Here is a 20,523-nt window from a genome sequence, read left to right on the forward strand (position 1 = left end):
CGCTGTTTAATGTGGTTGATTGGGTGTACCAGTCATCAGCGTTGTTATAATTATTAGCGAAATCCATAGATTCACACTACCAGAATGGAAATAAACGACTAACACGGATGACGGATAACAAAGATTACATATTATGTTCTCAGTGTAGCCAAGAAAATGAAATTTTCACAGAAAATTTTTGCCTGACCGCTACACTACTAAGAGCTAGTTCTACAGTCCCAGGTTAGCACCTGCTTAATTCTGTCCTCGGAATAGGGCGGAGAAAGCTGTACGAAAACTTAATAACGCCTAACCGGAGAATAAAAGTGGGGTAGCTAAGCCGATGATTCTGAAAGGTTAAGAGAAGTTTGGAAAATAATATTTGACAGTGGCAGGAATAGTTACAGAATTAGTGATGACTAGATTGTTTGTTGCTAACGGCCTTGCCGCAGTAGTAACAGCGGTTCCCGTCAGATCACCGAAGTTAAGCGCTGTCGGGCTGGGCTAGCACTTGGATGGGTAACCATCCGGGCCGACCTCTGTGACCGAGCGGTTCTAAGCGCTTAGTCCGGAACCACAGGGCTGCCACGGTGGCAGGTTCGAATCCTACCTCGGGCATGAATGTGTGTGATGTCCTTAGGTTAGTTAGGTTTAAGTAGTTCTAAGTTTAGGGGACTGATGACCTCAGATGTTCCCATACTGCTTAGAGCCATTTGATGCATTTGACCATTTGGTCTGCCGAGCGATGTTAGCAAGCGGGGTGCACTCAGCTCTTGTGAGGCAAACTGAGTAACTACTTGGTTGAGAAGCAGCGGCTCTGGTCTCGTAAAATGGCATGCGGCCGGGAGAGCGGTGTGCTGACCACATGCCCCTCCATATCGGCATCTGTGGGGTGATAATGACACGGCGACCGGGCGGTACAGTTGGGCCTTCCAAGATCTGTTCCGAAGAGGTTTAGTTTAGTTAGATTGTTTTTTAGAATGAGGGAGGAGAAGAAACGGGGACATCACACAAATTATATGGAAGAATATGACGATTCGAAATTTATATAAACATTTCGTACTATCACTACATCTCGGTCTCATGCTTGCGAAACTGGAGCATATATGTCAAATGTGAAACTATTACCGTACATAAAAAGTTTTGCTATTACTAGGCCTAATAGACATCTGATGTTGGTACTTTGTGAATTATATTCTGTGTGTTACTTACGTAAATGTGATAGATAAAAATGACCGTTTTGCCAAGTCTCGCTTATTTGGCGTGTGTTACAATTGCTGCACTATTAGAAAGGCCTGTTTCATTTTATCTAGTGGACAGCGACAAAATAGACGTAATGAGATCGAGAAACCACACCAGTCTTGGCTAATATTCGCATTAACAACTTTTTCAGTATTAAACAACGACGTTTAGTTTAAGCTCGCCGTGTAAAGCTGTAGCACGAAAGAGAAAAAAAATGCTGGGACCTAAGCATTGGAGTAATCTGTCTTGCTTGTCTTTTGTCTTTACTGCTTTTATGTTTTATATACTTAATTTTACGTCGCACAAAAGAGAAAGTTATTAGCTAACAGGCAATAAAGAATGCTAATTTTCTGAAGAGTTCTTAGTCTCACGACGCAAATAATCCCAACCAGTATTAATTGATAATTTTTTAAAGGGTATAGCATGACAAATGGGTCGACCGGGAGCAGGAGAGGCACCACAAATGGTTCAAATGGCTCTGAGCACTATGGGACTTAACATCTGAGGTCATTAGTCCCCTAAACTTAGAACTACTTAAACCTAACTAACCTAGGGACATCACACACATCCATGCTCGAGGCAGGATTCGAGCCTGCGACCGTAGCAGTCGCGCGGTTCCAGACTGAAGCGCCTAGAACCGTTCGGCCACACTGGCAGGGAGGCACCACAAGACATTTTAATTTCCACTGTCCTGAATATAGGTTTTACAATTTCCACTGTGCTGAATGTATGTTTTACAATTTCCACTGTGCTGAATATAGGTTTTATACATTCCATTGCGAAATATGCACGTTTGAGTTCCACAGAGCGAAATTCAAGTCACGTGCGATAGAAGAATGCTGTGTGAAGAGGCGTGGCACACTTAAGACGGAATAATATGTCTTACATTTTCTGGAACATATACGTCTTATATACCAAACATATCAGAACGGTTTTGGAAAACCGATTTTTTAAATTTTGGGCGTCCTATCTCAAACGTTCGAGTGTGGAGGGGGAGGGGGGTGGGGGGAAGGCGGCACTATCGAGTTTTTGCCCCGGTTCGGAAATATCGTAGATCAGGGGCTGCCAGGACTCCCGGATATCCACGGCAATCGTCTTTGACTTAAAGTACTTTGGCTTGAGCTCATGTCACCTAGTAGTTGGTGGCGGCCGGCAGCTAGAGAGAGCCTCACTCTTCTTCTACAGCTGCCGTTCTGGGCCGCCACAGACGTCCATGAAAAGATAATTACATCAAGACCCTAAGTCGTCGACAGCCGTTGATATACATCAACGGGGACAGCTGAAAAAGTATGCCCCGACCGGGACTCGAACCCGGGATCTCCTGTTTACATGGCAGACGCTCTATCCATCTGAGCCACCGAGGGCACAGAGGATAGAGCGACTGCAGGGACTTATCCCTTGCGCGCTTCCCGTGAGACCCACATTCCCAGCTTACTGTCCACACACTACATTCGTAGTGCCCCTGGCCATTACACTCATTACTCGCGGCAGACAATCCTACCGAGTCCCGTAAGAGTTCGGGCAATGCGTGTCCATCCAACACAGAAGAAGAAAGTCAATGGCCGGTTGTCCTTAAGTATATATGAAGTATGTCCGAAAGAACAGATACCATCTTCATATACAGACGTCCAAGGTCGTCCCACCAGGCTCGTGTCAGTTACAACCCTCTTCTTCCCGCCAGTTGTAGAGGGGGCAACTTCTCATGGTCGAACATTACGTTTGCTTTCCTTTAGTCTATCTACACTACTGGCCATTAAAATCGCTACACAAAGAATATGTGCTACAGACTCGAAATTTAACCGACAGGAAGGAGATGCTGTGATATGCAAATGATTAGCTTTTCAGAGCATTCACACAACGTTGGCGCCAGTGGGGACACCTCCAAAGTTCTGACATAAGGAAAGTTTCCAACCGATTTCTCATACAAAAGCAGTAGTTGACCGACGTTGCCTGGTGAAAAGTTGTTGTGATGCCTCGCGTAAGGAGGTGGAATGCGTACAATCACGTTTCCGACTTTGATAAAGGTCGGATTGTAGCCTATCGCGATTGCGGTTTATCGTATCGCGATACTGCTGCTCGCGTTGGTCGAGATCCGATGACTGTTAGCAGAACATGGAATCAGTGGGTTCAGGAGGGTAATACGGAACGCCGTGCTGGATCCCAACGGCCTCTTATCACTAGCAGTCGAGATGACAACCATCTTAACCATCTTAACTTGGCTGTAACGGATCGTGCAGCCACGTCTCGACCCCTGAGTCAACAGATGGGGACGTTTGCAAGGCAACAACCATCTGCATGAACAGTTCAACGACGTTTGCAGCAGCATGGACGATCAGCTCCGAGACCGTGGCTGCCGTTACCCTTGACGCTGCATGACAGACAGGGGCGCCTGCGATGGTGTATTCAACGACGTACCTGGGTGCACGAATGGCAAAATGTCATTTTTTCGGATGAATCCAGGTTCTGTTTACAGCATCATGATGGTCGCATCCGTGTTTCGACATAGCGGTGAACGCTCATTGGAAGCGTGTATTCGTCATCGCCATACTAGCGTATCACCCCGCGTGATGGTATGGGGTGCCATTGGTTACACATCTCGGTCACCTCTTGTTCGCACTGACGGCACTTTGAACAGTGGACGTTACATTTCAGATGTGTTACGACCCGTGGCTCTACCCTTCATTCTATCCCTGCGGAACCCTACATTTCAGCAGGATAATGCACGACCGCATGTTGCAGGCCCTGTACGGGCCTTTCTGGATAGAGAAAATGTTCGACTGCTGCCCTGGCCAGCACATTCTCCAGATGTCTCACCAATTGAAAACGTATGGTCAATGGTGGCCAAGCAAATGGCTCGTCGCAATACCCCAGTCACTACTCCTAATGAACTGTGGTATCGTGTTGAAGCTGTATGGGCAGCTGTACCTGTACACGCCATCCAAGCTCTGTTTGACTGAATGCCCTGGCATATCAAGGCCGTTATTATGGCCAGAGGTGGTTGTTCTGGGTACCGATTTCTCCCGATCTATGCACCCAAATTGCGTGAAAATATAATCACGTGTCAGCTCTAGTATAATATATTTGTCCAATGAATACTCGTTTATCATCTGCATTTCTTCTTCGTGTAGCAATTTTAATGGCCATTAGTGCAAGACAAGTCATTGGTCTAGCACTGCGTCGGGTGTTATTACATTCCTCCGAAACCCAAACTGATCTTCCTCGCGGTGGACTCGTGCAAACATTTCCGTGCTCCTGTCTTATCCAACAACACAGTTTCGGGGATTTTGTTAATTTTTGGTATTTGAAAGTGGCAGGCGTCTCCAATAGGAAGGGCCGTACAACCAAGCAGGGCCCGATCCGCGGACGTGCGTAGCGACGGCGCGCTGTTCCCATAGGAGAGGACAGGTCACGCCCCGCCGCGGACAGACACGCACCGGAAGCCCGAGTGGGCGGAACTGATTGCCCGGCGCGACAGCAGCGGCTGACGGGCTGACAGGCAGCGGGCGGTGGTTGTGCTGTCGCGGCCGGCACGCCCTGCGCCCTGCGCCCTTCGCCCTGCAAATAGGCCCTCTCGGCGGTTCCCAGCGCTCCGGGGATTAGCGCCGCCCACCGCCTGCGGCCGCAGCGCTCTCGCCGAGCCCCGGACTTAGGCCGCGTGCAGAAGTGAATCCACTCGCTGACACGGCCGTCTTCCACAACCCCGGACGTCGTCAGAGGAGTACTGCCACGTCAGTGAGTGGATGGGCAGCCAGCGGATGTAGGCGAAAGACCAACCGAAAATTACCGAAGGTAAAACCGTACAATTTGTTAACGAACTGTTTTGTGAGCTAGAAAGCAAATCAAACTGTAAATATCTTTAATTGCAGGCCACTGATGGTGCTCTACTTCAAGAGAGTGAAACGCGTCTGGTGAGATAAACACGCATTTCCTCGTAGTTGTACGTCTGGTGAGATAAACACGCATTTCCTCGTAGTTGTAACGACGGAATAAAAATACCATGGAATTGTAAAGCAACTACGGTGTATATGGCTACACAATGAAGAATTTGAAGTGCGCAGTTAGATTACAAGTACAAAAGGTAGGTGTCAAGTAGCCGTTCCATCCACCACCGCCCCCCCCCCCCTCCCCCGCCCCGTTAGTATTGCTAGGTTTAATAGACTAGTTAAGTCAGTGGAGATCCGGAATAAAATGTTCTCGGATTTCCGACCGCGTCAATTGGTTAAAACTACACGAGCTTTCGGCCAAGCACTCCTTGGCCATTGTCAAGTGCTATGACTGCCAGTGGGCTGTTGGTGCGCCCTTATATATGCTAGCTGCCGGCTGTGACGTCACTGGTGCCCGTGACACTGCCATATATGGGCATGCTTTGAGTCGGCGTTCGATGTGCCCTCTTCAACCGCGCGATCGCTGGATCCAACGTAGCGCTGAGCTGTAAGCCACCGTCTCTATTCAGGGTGTTTGAGGTAATTTGTATTTCAATAGCTACCTTTATTAAACTGTCCCAGAAGCCGTTAGTGCGAGCCACGATAGAGGTGTCGACAAATTTTATGTGGGTACCGTTTTCTAACGCATGCTCAGCTAACGCTGATTTCTCTGGATAGCGTAGGCGATTATACCTCTCATGTTCTTTCCTGCGTTGTTCCACAGTGCACACTGTTTGTCCAATGGAGTCCACAAGTACATCGGACAGCCGGCCGTGGTGGCCGAGCGGTTCTAGGCGCTGCAGTCTGGAACCGCGCGACCGCTACAGTCGCAGGTTTGAATCCTGCCTCGGATATAGATGTGTGTGATGCCCTTAGGTTACTTAGGTTTAAGTAGTTCTAAGTTTTAGGGGACTGATGACATCAGAAGTTAAGTCCCATAGTGCTCAGAGTCATTTGAACCATTTTTACATCGGACAAACAGTCCTCACCGTGGAACAACACAGGAAAAAACATGAGAGGTATTATCGCCTACGCTATCCAGAGAAATCAGCGTTAGCTGAGCATGCGTTAGAAAACGGTACCCACATAAAATTTGTCGACACCTCTGTCGTGGCCCGCACTAACGGCTTCTGGGACAGTTTAATAAAGGTAGCTATTGAAATACAAATTACCTCAAACATCCTGAATAGAGACGGTGGCTTACAGCTCAGCGCTGCGTGGGATCCAGCGATCGCGCGGTTGAAGAGGGCGCATCGAAGCCGACTCAAAACATGCCCATATATGGCAATGTCATGGGCACCAGTGACGTCACTGCCAGCAGCTAGCGTATATAAGGGCGCACCAACAGCCCACTGGCAGTCATAGCACTTCACAATGGCCAAGGAGTGCTTGGCCGAAAGCTCGCTTAGTTTTAAGCAATTGACGCGTTTGGAAACCCGATAAATTTTATTCAATGTTATCGCCGCGAGACTCTGTATTCATACAGTAGAGATCTTGTTTCACTGCAGAGCATGCTTGTCATAACCAGTTATTAATTTTGCTTGGCAGTTGCTTTCTCCCTTCAGAAGATCCGGTTGCTATCAAATGAGATGAACTGTAGGAGGGGTGAGCTTACAAGGAGCCTCAATTGAGCCACACTGCGATTTGAAGCCGTCTTGCGACGGGTGTCGTCCTCTGCTACTTACGTCGTCGCCAGCACTGAGCAGGGCCCAGGCTGCTCTGCCCAGACAGGGGCCAACAAAGTCCAGCATCCGAGGATCATCTGTTTCTGAGGATGACGGTTTTAGTGTGAGAGATGGTTCGTCCACCCTCGGTAGCATTAGGGACAACACTGTAGCCACTAATGAAGATGTCGGCTGTCTCGTCCAGATACATTTTCGCATGACAAGGCAGGAAAGAATGGGTAGTGTGCCTAATGTGCGAATTGTGGGAACAGACTGAATGTGCAGGTTACGGTTGAGGACAATATGTGTGTGACTCCTGAAATTGAAAATACTTACAGCACGGAATTTAATCACTAAAAATAGAATATTTCTTGCGTTTTTCTATTGCGTTATTATGTTTTAGGGCGCTTTCTATGACAATGAATTATTCGATTTTCCATTATTTGTTTTAACTTTAACAAACTTGAAACTACTGGACTCTTCCACATTTGTACCCCATAATCTGAAGAGCAGAAATGTCCAACTTTTTGTTAAGCCTAAGTCAGAAATGTTCCTAATATAGTATTTATTCGAAAATATTTGCAGTATTATAACACATCCCAAAGTTGCGCTACAGATATTTTGTTTGCTTATTGTGAAGAATTGAGCAATTTGTGAACGAAAAACAAAGTGGTACTCCATATTTGTACCACTTCCTCTAAATTTGGAACCTCAGAAGCTTGTGTGGAATGTAGTGTCTACATTATTTAAAGTAGCAAATAAGCCATCATAACTATAGCTGAAGGGAGAACCACACAGACGTGATAATAATACATCGAAAGCAATGAAACTACTTCCCTACACAAAAGAAACCACGTCCACAATTGTGGCTACAAATGATCAAAAAACTGCAAGAAACTTAAACACATTCACTTTTGAATCAAAAGTAACTAAATCTACAGGATAAAAAATCGGGTATCGGGAAGTCTTGTGAAGTGTAAGAATGTTCGAATCATTAGACTCCAAACAGAATTGTTACATGTCGCCGGCCGCCGTGGCCGAGCGGTTCTAGGTGACTGCTACGGTCGCAGGTTCGAATCCTGTCGCGGGCATGGATGTGTCTGGTGTCCTTAGTTTAGTTAGGTTTAAGTAGTTCTAAGCCCTAGGGGACTGATGACCTCATATGTTAAGTCCCATAGTGCTCCGAGCCACTTTTTTTTTTTTTTTTTTTTTTTTTGTTACGTGTCTAGGAAACTGCATGTCATAATAAGAACAGACAGCAGAAATATATATTTCTTATGCATCAAATATGTTGATTATTTTCTTCTCGGCAGTTCCCACAGCCTCCATATATTTGAAAAATGACATTCCACAAGGCTGTGTTCTCCATGTCGTGATGTGCTATAGTTGTGAACGCTTTGTTGTACAATAATGATGTAGGAATAACTTCAGGCATTCTTCAACTACATATATCAAGATATTAGTTTCGATATTCGACACTATATGTATCGCTCACTGGTATTTTACCGAAAATATGTGGTTTACATATTTATGTTCTGTCCATGAAATATGTGTTGGCAATTGTACTAAAATTTTCTGTTCAAAAATGGCTGTGAGCACTATGGGACTTAACACCTATAGTCATCAGTCCCCTAGAACTTAGAACTACTTAAACCTAACCAACGTAAGGACATCACACAACACCCAGTTATCAAGAGGCAGAGAAAAAAATTTTCTGTACCGGTGCTTTTATGTGACATCGATTTGCGTTTTTAAGCATCCATTTCTCCACATAAATGTTAGTATAAGACAGAGATATACTCTAAAACCGTTCAAATGGTTCAAATGGCTCTGAGCACTATGGGACTCAACTGCTGTGGTCATCAGTCCCCTAGAACTTAGAACTACTTAAACCTAACTAACCTAAGGACATCACACACATCCATGCCCGAGGCAGGATTCGAACCTGCGACCGTAGCAGTCGCACGGTTCCGGACTGCGCGCCTAGAACCGCGAGACCACCGCGGCCGGCCTCTAAAACCGTATCGATGGTATAGTAATATCCTTGTATTTTTATTCTCTGACTGACAGTTAAATATTTCCCACGCATTCATGCACACGAGACAGTTGTGTGAACAAGTTCATACGGTGTGATTTGTTGCACACATTACATGGTGTGTTTCCTTGGTGTTTCCGTTCGGATGTTACATTTTAATAGCGTAGTAATGTTATTGTTCACGAAAGTCCTTTCACGTCATGCACCGTATATTTTAGAGGATGACCATCGATGACCGTGTTGTGCACAAATGTTAATGGGACGCGATATTTTAATATTATGACAGTGATGAATCCACATGCTATTGTAAGTAACTACCATGTTTTTTAACGCTACATCCAATGTAAATATCTGATTTTCCTTTCCTCTTTCCTTATTGTGTGCTTGTTTTGTTTTTCAGATTACTAGAGAATGGAGAGTTTCCGACACTATTAACGTCAATAAAATATTTTTAAAACAGCCAGATAGAATGATTTCATTTTGAAATTTGTGAAATATATTTATTATTCTCTTGCTTTCAACGGAGTAAGCTGCATTTATACACATATTCCAAAGTATCATTCATGAATAAGTTGTAGATTACGTCAATAAATCATGCGAGATTTGACCGTTTTCATACGAGGGTGGGAACTTAAATAGTGGCAACTATTTCTTCACAACCTATACAAAAGAGTTACTGTCCTTCATAGTAGTCACCAGCGTTGTGTAGAACCCGTTGCCAGCGATGTGGAAGGCAGGCGTAGTATACCGTTAGCAGAGCTTGTTCTGTTGATGGTGCGAACGGAGCGGTCTAAAGTTATTGTGATTCTCTTGTACGACTGTGATGGTGTTATCCTAACGTATTACGTTCCTCCACGGCAGACCGTCAGAGCACGGTATTACTGTTCGTTTTTGGAGCATCACCTGCGACCATCTTTGCGAAAGAAGCGGCAACAATTTCTGCGCAACCAACCATTATCATTTTGCACGACAATGCGCGGGCGCATACAGCGCAAGCTGTGGCTGCTCTGTTCTGTCGATGGGACTGGGAAGTACTGTACCATCCACCATACTCCCCGGACTTAAGTCCTTCTGACTTTGATTTGATCCTGAAGATGAACAACTTCGTGGCATTCGCTTCAGAACTGTTCCAGAGATTCGACGGCATTTTTTTTGGTAGCCCTGCGCCTGCTACACGGACGTCTGAGTCACAGCTCTTGTACAAGATAAGTAATTTAAGTAGTAATAAACTGTTTTTTAATACTTGAAACTAATTTATTACGTTAATTATAGTGCTCTGCAAGCATACCATTAAAGGTTTTTGTCTTACTCGCGTATTTTCACAGTAATCACGTAAAGTTCATTTTGTTTACATATCGCGGCCAGGCCGAACTTTTGAGTTTTCAGATTAAACTTCATACCGCAATCTTAAGTGCATTTACTGATAGTTTAGTGTGCTAAATACGTTTGCTGCCCCTTTATATCTGTAGAGTATCGTCATCTCTTAAGTAATTTCCAGTAAAAAACTTCTGAACCACTGTTTACATAGTCGCGAGTAGGCCTAATTTTTCGTACACGTATTTTCATTGTTTTCCGGTAACTTAATTGTCTTTCTGTCACTAAAATAGATTTGTACCATGAGCGTAAAGTGCCTGACGTGCCGTAGGATCGTTAGCTCCGGGGTCTGGTGTGATGGATGTAGTAACTTTTTTCATTGGGGCGACTGTAGTGGCGTGGGAATTGGGAAAATGAGCGAGACTCATCAGTGGTTCTGTAGGCTATGCAGTAGAGATAGGAAGATTGTGGAACAGGAGGGGAAAATTGCTGCCCTTCAGGCTGAGTTAGATGAGGCTAGGCGAGAACTGGGCAGGTTAAGGGGGGAGAAGGATAACAGGGGTGGGAAGTGGCAACAGGCATGAGGAACAGGCCAAGAAATTCTTCTGACAGCTTTGTTATTAATGTACAAAATAGGTTTGACCTGTTGCCTCAGTCAGAAACTGATGAGCCTCTCACAGAAGTAGATGTAGACAGGGCTCAACAAGCTTTCAGCAGCAAATTGATTAAGAATGTAGGGAAGTCTGCAAAGAGAAAGAAAGTCTTGTTGCTAGGTAGTTCGCATGCTAGGGGTGTGGGCCAACTTCTGCAGGATGAATTAGGGTTGGATTACCAGGTCACAAGTTTTTTCAAACCTAGTGCTGAACTTGGGCAGGTTACAGAGGATTTAGGTTCACTATGTAAAGGTTTTACTAAGGAAGACACCGTGGTTATTGTGGGTGGGCCGGGCAACAGTATTGACAGATATCCGGGGTACAGCATAGAGTGTGACCTGGCAAAGATTGCATCGGCATCGAATCATACCAGTGTTGGGTTTGTGTCGGTTCTGGAGCGCCACGACCGACCTCATTTGACCTCTTGTGTCAGGAGAGTTAATTTGGAGTTGGAGCGGCTACTTGGATCTGGTGCGGGGTCACACATTGGTGTGGTTCGTGTTGATTCACTCTGTAGGTGGGACTATACTAGACATGGCCTACACCTCAACAGGAAAGGGAAGGGTAAACTGGCTGGGCTGATAGCAGGAAATTTAAAGGGGGGAGGAACTACATCTCATGGTGGAAACTCTTTTTTAGTGTAAGATCAGTGTCCAGTGGGAAACTCAGCCATGCAAGTACTAAAGATGTCAAAAAAGTTCAAGATAGTTGCAAAAGTAAAATGAAAAATGTTAGTATATTTCATCAAAATATTGGGGGATTGAACAATAAAATTGATGAGCTTCTGCTTTGTTTAGAAGATATAGAAACTGAGAATGTAATAGATGTACTATGCCTGTCTGAGCATCACATTGTCACTGATATGCAAAAGGTTAGCATCAATGGGTACAAATTAGCTGCACATGTAAGTAGAGATAATATGATGAGAGGAGGAGTTGCCATATATGTCAAAAGCTTCCACAGTGCAAAAAATTTAGAAACTAAAAAATTTTGTGTAGAGCAACATATGGAAGCATGTGCCACTGAACTTAAACTAAAGGATGGCACTTTCATAATTGTAACAGTGTATAGGTCCCCCTCAGGGAATTTCCAGCTATTTCTGGAAAACTTGGATGCTTTGTTGTGCTATCTGTCAGACAGGGGGAAGCAAATTATCATTTGTGGGGATTTCAATGTTGATTCCCTGAAAGAGTGTAATAGGAAGAATGACCTTTTAGTATTACTCAGTTCTTTCAATTTGAGCTCCGTCATTGATTTTCCTACTCGGATAACAAAGAACAGCAGTACATTGATAGATAACTTTTTTATAGACCAAGATAAGTTTAAGGACATAAATGCTTATCCTGTTGAGAATGGTCTTTCAGATCATAGTGCACAGCTTGTTACAGTACATGACATAGCTCCATGCAGTATAATAAATCAGACTTTCAAAGCAGTGCGTTCAATTAACAATATAAATATTGCAAACTTTAGGGAAAGCCTACAGCAGCTAGACTGGGATGAAGTGTATAAGGAACCCGATGCAAACTTGAAATATAACTTATTTCACAATACATTTTTAAGGGTATTTGAAAATTGTTTTCCCAAGAAAATAGTTAAACATAATTCCAAGAAAACATATAAAAAACCTTGGCTAACTAAAGGAATAAGAATATCTTGCAACCGCAAAAGTGAACTGTATCTAACAGCAAGATGGAGTACTGACCCCGAAATTGTTCAATATTATAAAAACTATTGTGCGGTACTAAGAAAAGTTATTAAAAAGTCCAGAAGCATGTGTATCATGTCTGAGATCAGTAACTCTGATAATAAAATTAAAGCAATTTGGAATATTATTGAAAGGGAAACAGGGCAACCAAGAGCACAGGAAGACTTTAGTGCAATAAAATTGAATGACAAGTGCACTAACAAACAATCAGAAATTGAAAATATTTTGAATAATCATTTTTTAAATGTTGTGGAGAAAATAGGATCTAGATCTTCACTAGAAGAGGCAAGGCTATTAATAGAAGAGGCCATACCTGCACAGTTTGAAACAGCTGTAATTCCACCAACCTCTCCCTCTGAAATCAGTAAAATAATAAACTCACTGAAAAGTAAAAGCTCTTACGGAATTGATGGCATTTCCAGCAAAGTACTTAAAGCTTGTTCCCCACAGATAAGTAGAATTCTCAGCCACGTATGTAATAGCTCTTTGGAGCAGGGTGTTTTCCCTGATAGACTGAAATATGCCATTGTAAAACCATTGCATAAAAAGGGGGATATGTCGGATGTCAACAACTACCGCCCAATCTCTCTTCTGACAGCTCTATCAAAAATTTTTGAGAAAGTAATGTATTCAAGAGTAGCCTCCCATATTTGTAAAAATAAAGTACTAACAAAATGTCAGTTTGGTTTTCAGAAAGGCTTTTCAACAGAAAATGCTATATATGCTTTCACTGATCAAATATTAAATGCTCTGAATAACCGGACATCACCCATTGGTATTTTTTGTGATCTCTCAAAGGCCTTTGATTGTGTAAATCATGGAATTCTTTTAGATAAGCTAAATCATTATGGTTTGAGTGGGGCAGTGCACAAATGGTTTAATTCATACTTAACTGGAAGAATGCAGAAAGTTGAAATAAGTGGTTCGTGTAATGTTAAAACAGCTGATTCCTCAAACTGGGGTGCTATCAAGCACGGGGTCCCACAGGGTTCGGTCTTAGGTCCTTTACTGTTCTTGATATACATTAATGACTTACCATTCCACATTGATGAAGATGCAAAGTTAGTTCTTTTTGCTGATGATACAAGTATAGTAATAACATCCAAAAACCAAGAACTAAGTGATGTAATTGTAAATGATGTTTTTCACAAAATTATTAAGTGGTTCTCAGCAAACGGACTCTCTTTAAATTTTGATAAAACACAGTATATACAGTTCCGTACAGTAAATGGCAAAACTCCAGTAATAAATATAGAATTTGAACAGAAGTCTGTAGCTAAGGTAGAATTTTCAAAATTTTTAGGTGTGTCCATTGATGAGAGGTTAAACTGGAAGCAACACATTGATGGTCTGCTGAAACGTCTGAGTTCAGCTACGTATGCTATTAGGGTTATTGCAAATTTTGGTGATAAGAATCTCAGTAAATTAGCTTACTATGCCTACTTTCATTCACTGCTTTCGTATGGCATCATATTCTGGGGTAATTCATCGTTGAGTAGAAAAGTATTCATTGCACAAAAACGTGTAATCAGAATAATTGCTGGAGCCCACCCACGGTCATACTGCAGACATCTATTTAAGGATCTAGGGATCCTCACAGTAACCTCACAGTATATATATTCCCTTATGAAATTTGTTGATAATAATCCAACCCAATTCAAAAGTAATAGCAGTGTGCATACCTATAACACCAGGAGAAAGGATGATCTTCACTATGCAGGGTTAAATCTGACTTTGGCACAGAAAGGGGTAAATTATGCTGCCACAAAAGTCTTTGGGCACCTACCAAACAGCATCAAAAGCCTGACAGATAGCCAACTAACATTTAAAAATAAATTAAAAGAATTTCTAGATGACAACTCCTTCTACTCATTGGCTGAATTTTTAGATATAAAGTAAGTAAAAAAAAAAAAAAAAAAAAAAAAAAAAAAAAAAAAAAAAAAAAAACTTAATCATTAGTGTCATGCAATATTTTGTGTAATGTAATTTCTTGTACAGACATCTTTTATTAACCTGACACGTTCCACATCATTACGAAGTGTCGTATTCATGATCTATGGAACAAGTATTAATCTAATCTAATCTAATCTAATAGACCGCTCCATTCGCACCATCAACAGAAGAGGCTCTGCTAACGGTATACTACGCCTTCCACATCGCTGGCAACGGGTTCTACACGACGCTGGTGACTACTTTGGCGGACAGTCACAAGTGCAAACATGTAACTCTTTCGTATCGGTTGTGAATAAATAGTGGCCACTATTTAAGTTCCGACTCTCGTATTTATTTCACGATCGTTCGTGGCTCTTGATAAATTAATAATGCTTGGTAGTCCAACAATATGATAAGTATCTCGTTAATTAAGTAGAAAAAATAAAAACAAACTTTAAACTTACGGTTAGGTTTCTCGCCGCTAGGAGCGCTAGTGTCGTTTCAAATATAAGACGGTAACAGTTTTCGCAGCAGAGAGCGAAGCGAGTGTATAGGACGGGCGTTCAATAAATAATGCAACACCTTTTTTTCTAGGCCAATTTCGTTTGAAAACATGCACAATTTGTTGTGGAACATCGTGAAATATTTGCGCTTCAGCCCCTATAGTCTCATGAAGTTCCGACTGGTGGTGGCGCTATATGTAGCCTTTAAAGTGGCGTCTGTAGCGGAAGTGCATTCTAGGCAGAGAGCTGTCACTGAGTTTCTTTTGGCGGAAAACCAGAGCATCGTAGATGTTAACAGGCGCTTGCAGAATGTCTACGGAGACATGCCACTGAACAAAAGCACGGTGAGTCGTTGGGCGAGGCGTATGTTGTCATCGCAACAAGGTCGCACAGACTTGTCCGATCTCCCGCGCGCCAGCCAGCCGCACACACCTGTCACCCTGCTTTGCTGGAACTTGAGGACACCGTCATTTGAGGTGATCGGTGGAACTACATCAAGCCTGATAAACAAAGTAAGAGCCTACTGAATATCAGACCAGCTGTGTCGCTGGATTGAAGAGTTTTTAGCAAACAGAACACAGTATGTTCTTCTCAATGGAGAGACGTCTACAGGTGTTAAAGTAACCTCAGGCGTACCACAGGGGAGTGTTACGGGACCATTGATTTTCACAATATACACTCCTGGAAATGGAAAAAAGAACACATTGACACCGGTGTGTCAGACCCACCATACTTGCTCCGGACACTGCGAGAGGGCTGTACAAGCAATGATCACACGCACGGCACAGCGGACACACAAGGAACCGCGGTGTTGGCCGTCGAATGGCGCTAGCTGCGCAGCATTTGTGCACCGCCGCCGTCAGTGTCAGCCAGATTGCCGTGGCATACGGAGCTCCATCGCAGTCTTTAACACTGGTAGCACGCCGCGACAGCGTGGACGTGAACCGTATGTGCAGTTGACGGACTTTGAGCGAGGGCGTATAGTGGGCATGCGGGAGGCCGGGTGGACGTACCGCCCAATTGCTCAACACGTGGGGCGTGAGGTCTCCACAGTACATCGATGTTGTCGCCAGTGGTCGGCGGAAGGTGCACGTGCCCGTCGACCTGGGACCAGACCGCAGCGACGCACGGATCCACGCCAAGACCGTAGGATCCTACGCAGAGCCGTAGGGGACCGCACCGCCACTTCCCAACAAATTAGGGACACAGTTGCTCCTGGGGTATCGGCGAGGACCATTCGCAACCGTCTCCATGAAGCTGGGCTACGGTCCCGCACACCGTTAGGCCGTCTTCCGCTCACGCCCCAACATCGTGCAGCCCGCCTCCAGTGGTGTCGCGACAGGCGTGAATGGAGGGACGAATGGAGACGTGTCGTCTTCAGCGATGAGAGTCGCTTCTGCCTTGATACCAATGATGCGCCGTGCAGGTGAGCGCCACAATCAGGACTGCATACGACCGAGGCACACAGGGCCAACACCCGGCATCATGCTGTGGGGAGCGATCTCCTACACAGGCCGTACACCTCTGGTGATCGTCGAGGGGACACTAAATAGTGCACGGTACATCCAAACCGTCATCGAACCCATCGTTCTACCATTCCTAGACCGGCAAGGGAACTTGCTGTTCCTACAGGACAATGCACGTCCGCATGTATCCCGTGCCACCCAACGTGCTCTAGAAGGTGTAAGTCAACTACCCTGACCAGCAAGATCTCCGGATCTGTCCCCCACTGAGCATGTTTGGGACTGGATGAAGCGTCGTCTCACGCGGTCTGCACGTCCAGCACGAACGCTGGTCCAACTGAGGCGCCTGGTGGAAGTGGCATGGCAAGTCGTTCCACAGGACTACATCCAGCATCTCTACGATCGTCTCCATGGGAGACTAGCAGCCTGCATTGCTGCGAAAGGTGGATATACACTGTACTAGTGCCGACATTGTGCATGCTCTGTTGCCTGTGTCTATGTGCCTGTGGTTCTGTCAGTGTGATCATGTGATGTATCTGACCCCAGGAATGTGTCAATAAAGTTTCCCCTTCCTGGGACAATGAATTCACGGTGTTCTTATTTCAATTTCCAGGAGTGTATATAAATGACCTAGTAGATAGTGTCGGAAGTCCCATGCGACTTTTCGCGGATGATGCTGTAGTATACAGAGAAGTTGCAGCATTAGAAAATTGCAGCGAAATGTAGGAAGACCTACAGCGGCTAGGCTTTTGGTGCATGGAGTGGCAACTGACCCTTAACATAGACAAATGTAATGTATTGTGACTACATAGAAAGAAGGACATCACATACATCCATGCCCGAGGCAGGATTCGAAACTGCGACCGTAGCAGCAGCGCGGTTGCGGACTGAGGCGCCTAGAACCGCTCGGCCACAACGGCTGGCGATACCAAGTGGGCACGCCGGCCTTCCCAGTAAGGTGGTGTAGAGGCCGTCTCACTGAACTGATTATGTTGAAAAATAGTGGGGAATAGTATGGTGTATTGGAATCGTGAATAAAACCAACCTGCCTTCAAAAAAAATGTGTTGCATTACTAATTGAACGCCCCTCAGACACGATCGTGGACCAGACTGGAAACGGTTGGCCTCCCTTCCTTCTTTACTTGAGCGGCAAGTGCCGCGGCGGGAGACGGGCGCCGGAAATTGAAGTGTAGAGCGGAGCGGAGCTGTCACGGCCAGTACAGAGATCGCGTTTCGCGGCCGGGCGCGCCGAGTTTATTTTGACTGGTGCGGTTAAAAGTCCCGGGCGCCGAGCCGCTTGTTATTCAAACCGGATCATCGGCGGGAGGTTCCCAGCGCTGGCGGGATTAGGCCGCATTGTTCAGGCCGGCGCGCACGTAACGTCTGTATCACCGGCGCCGCGGGGCAGCGGCCGTCGCGTTAAACCGAGCTGGACGCAAATGCATATAGCACCGGGGTCCAGCACAATAGTACCTACCACAGAGTAATGCCGCTTTTGACATCCTAAACCGCCTGGGAATATTCGACGCTCAAAAGTTCTCCAGCTGACAAAGTGCTACAAAACGTGTGAGTAGTGTAAGCGTAGTTGTGGGTCGTATTGATTTAGCATTCAACGTTCACAATTGTATCAACTTCGTCATTTCTGAAGTGTGTTTGGTTCCATGTTTGCCAAAATGTTTGTTAGATGGAACATAGGCACAGATGCTTCTATTTTCACCCACCGATAAATTTCAATTAAACATTTTCGTTATAGCAACAGAGCTGGTTACCTGTTGCTCAAGGTGAAAGAGACATGACAACACTTGCATTAACGTTGGTAAGCCGAGCGGTCTGAGGCGCTGCAGTCATGGACTGTGCGGCTGATCCCGGCGGAGGTTCGAGTCCTCCCTTGGGCATGGGTGTGTGTGTGTGTGTGGGTTTTTTTTAGGTTAGGTAGTGTGTAAGCTTAGGGATTGATGACCTGAGCAATTAAGTCCCATAAGATTTCACACACACACACACAACTTTGGTATGTACGTGAGTTACTCTTTTTTTCTCAGTAACTTAAATGTTTTTTTTTTACTGTTGGTTAACTTTAGTTGTCTTTCTTTAAAAAAATACTGAAATAACTTGTACTCAAGTCGTTTCGTCATAATATATGAATACCGGAGCTCAACCAACCATTTCAAAATGGTTAAAATGGCTCTAAGCACTATGGCACTTAACACCTGAGATCGTCAGTCCCCTAGACTTAGAACTACTTAAATCTAACCTAAGGACATCACACACAGTCATGCCCGAGGCAGGATTCGAAACTGCGACCGCAGCAGCAGCGTCGTTCCGGACTGGAGCGTCTAGAACCATTTCAGTTTGGCGTTCTACGTGCTGTTTCGTACCAATTCTGGATGAGATATGTCCTTCTATACAGATTTTTTCTTTGTCGTTCTTGTAAAAAGTCCTAATAAACAATAATTTCGGTGAACGCTAGATAATATCAGCAGTGAGCATCGAAAAGTATCTGGTCCTCAGAGGTTTAAATCTACCTCTAATCTAGTGCCGCAATATTCATGTACCAGCACAAATCTAATCTTCAAATAAATACTAAAAAAAGGTCCTATTTTTTGGAAAATATTCTTACATACTTCCTTATGTGCACAGTCATTTTTTCCCTTCCTGGCATACAAAGTAAAACCAGAGCATCAGAGCCGGTGAATGCAGTCGATGTGGAATCATTTCTTCGCAAAAGTACTGCAGTTTTGCAGTAATTGATTTGCATGCTAGGTCACCTTGTCGTGATGGAAGAAAGATTTTCTTTTTGCGTCACTAGGATGTTTATTATGAATCACATAGTTGTAGCTTCCATTAGTTGAACGTAAGACTCACCAGTTTGATAGCCATGGCGTTTCTTGCAAATGTAACCTTGGAGCATGCGTAAAAAAATGAATTGAAGAGATTGGTGAGATTAATTAGTTGGATTGGTTGTGCTATCTGTTACCACTTCCCTGTTATTAGATTAAAGATATCTTACCTGCGGATCTTCTGTCCCCTGACCATGGCAGTCTCGGAGGTCGACACCACAACAACTGTTTCCGCCAAAAGAAGTTCTGTAATGAGTGACAGAGGGCAAACCCTGAAATACTCAACAGTAAATCAGTGGAATAATATAAACTGACTGTTTAAAAATACATTTGAATGCGAGAGAGCCTTCTTACAGCATGGGACGACATCATTCTAGAAGTCCGCATAGCTAGCCCTCGAAAGGAATTAAAAGGTATAAGAGAAAAAGAATCAAACTAGAAATAAGGGTTCGTCCAGTCCCTTGAGAGTCCTGAGTACCGCAACGGGGGTTTAACCATCTTAAGAAGCAGGCAGCACGTATTGTTGTCGTCGTGAGAGATAGGAGATTCGAATACACAGGGCGGTAAACCCAAACGTGAAAACATTTAATCCCATCAGCATCCGCTGGGGTGTGCAGACAAACCGCGAAGCAAGCTGCGTGCGCGCGCAATTAGGCGGTCGAGCAGATTTCTACCCACGTGATTTTACACTTGTCTCATTGCAACGTAATCGAAGCCAGTTCATTTTAACTGAAAATGGAGGCGACATCCACCCTGACGGTTTAACAACCCTCCCGTGTAATTGCATCTGACTGGACTCTGCCTGAAATCTGTAACAGAACTGGGCCCAGAGAGAGGCTCTCACAGGTTTTATTCTCCCGCAGGAAGCACAGTGAAGAAAAGTAGTTCCTGTGACCAACCTTAGCAGGGGGCAGCACGGAGCGTTCCCGCAGGACTCGCAGTGCTTAGGCTGCTCATTGTGCGGTGCCACCAGATGGGCGATTCCCACGAGAAAAGGTCTCATTCTGTGCTGACGGGTCTGCAGCAACTGCTCCGTTCTTTATCGATTTTTCACCGTCTTATGTTTCTCATAAACTATTTGTTTGAGTGATATCAAAGTTAATACGCCCCCACCAATCCTTGCTTTGATGAGTCCAGAAGGCTAAAAAAATTAACATTGTACACTATTGGCTATTAAAATTGCTACATCACGAAGATGACGTGCTACAGACGCGAAATTTACCCGACAGGATGCTGCAAATGATCAGCTTTTCAGAGCATTCACCCTCTG

General features: G+C 44.6%; 1 non-coding gene across 1 annotated transcript; it reads right to left on the bottom strand.

Moving 5' to 3' along the window:
- Positions 1 to 2,511: 2,511 nt before the first annotated feature.
- Positions 2,512 to 2,586, bottom strand: Trnat-ugu (transfer RNA threonine (anticodon UGU)). The gene has a single exon. It is a non-coding gene; the product is annotated as a tRNA-Thr (tRNA).
- Between the last annotated feature and the right edge of the window lie 17,937 nt (positions 2,587 to 20,523).

This window comes from Schistocerca gregaria, chromosome 4 (genome assembly GCF_023897955.1).
Source record: "Schistocerca gregaria isolate iqSchGreg1 chromosome 4, iqSchGreg1.2, whole genome shotgun sequence".
In the NCBI taxonomy this organism is placed as follows: domain Eukaryota; kingdom Metazoa; phylum Arthropoda; class Insecta; order Orthoptera; family Acrididae; genus Schistocerca; species Schistocerca gregaria.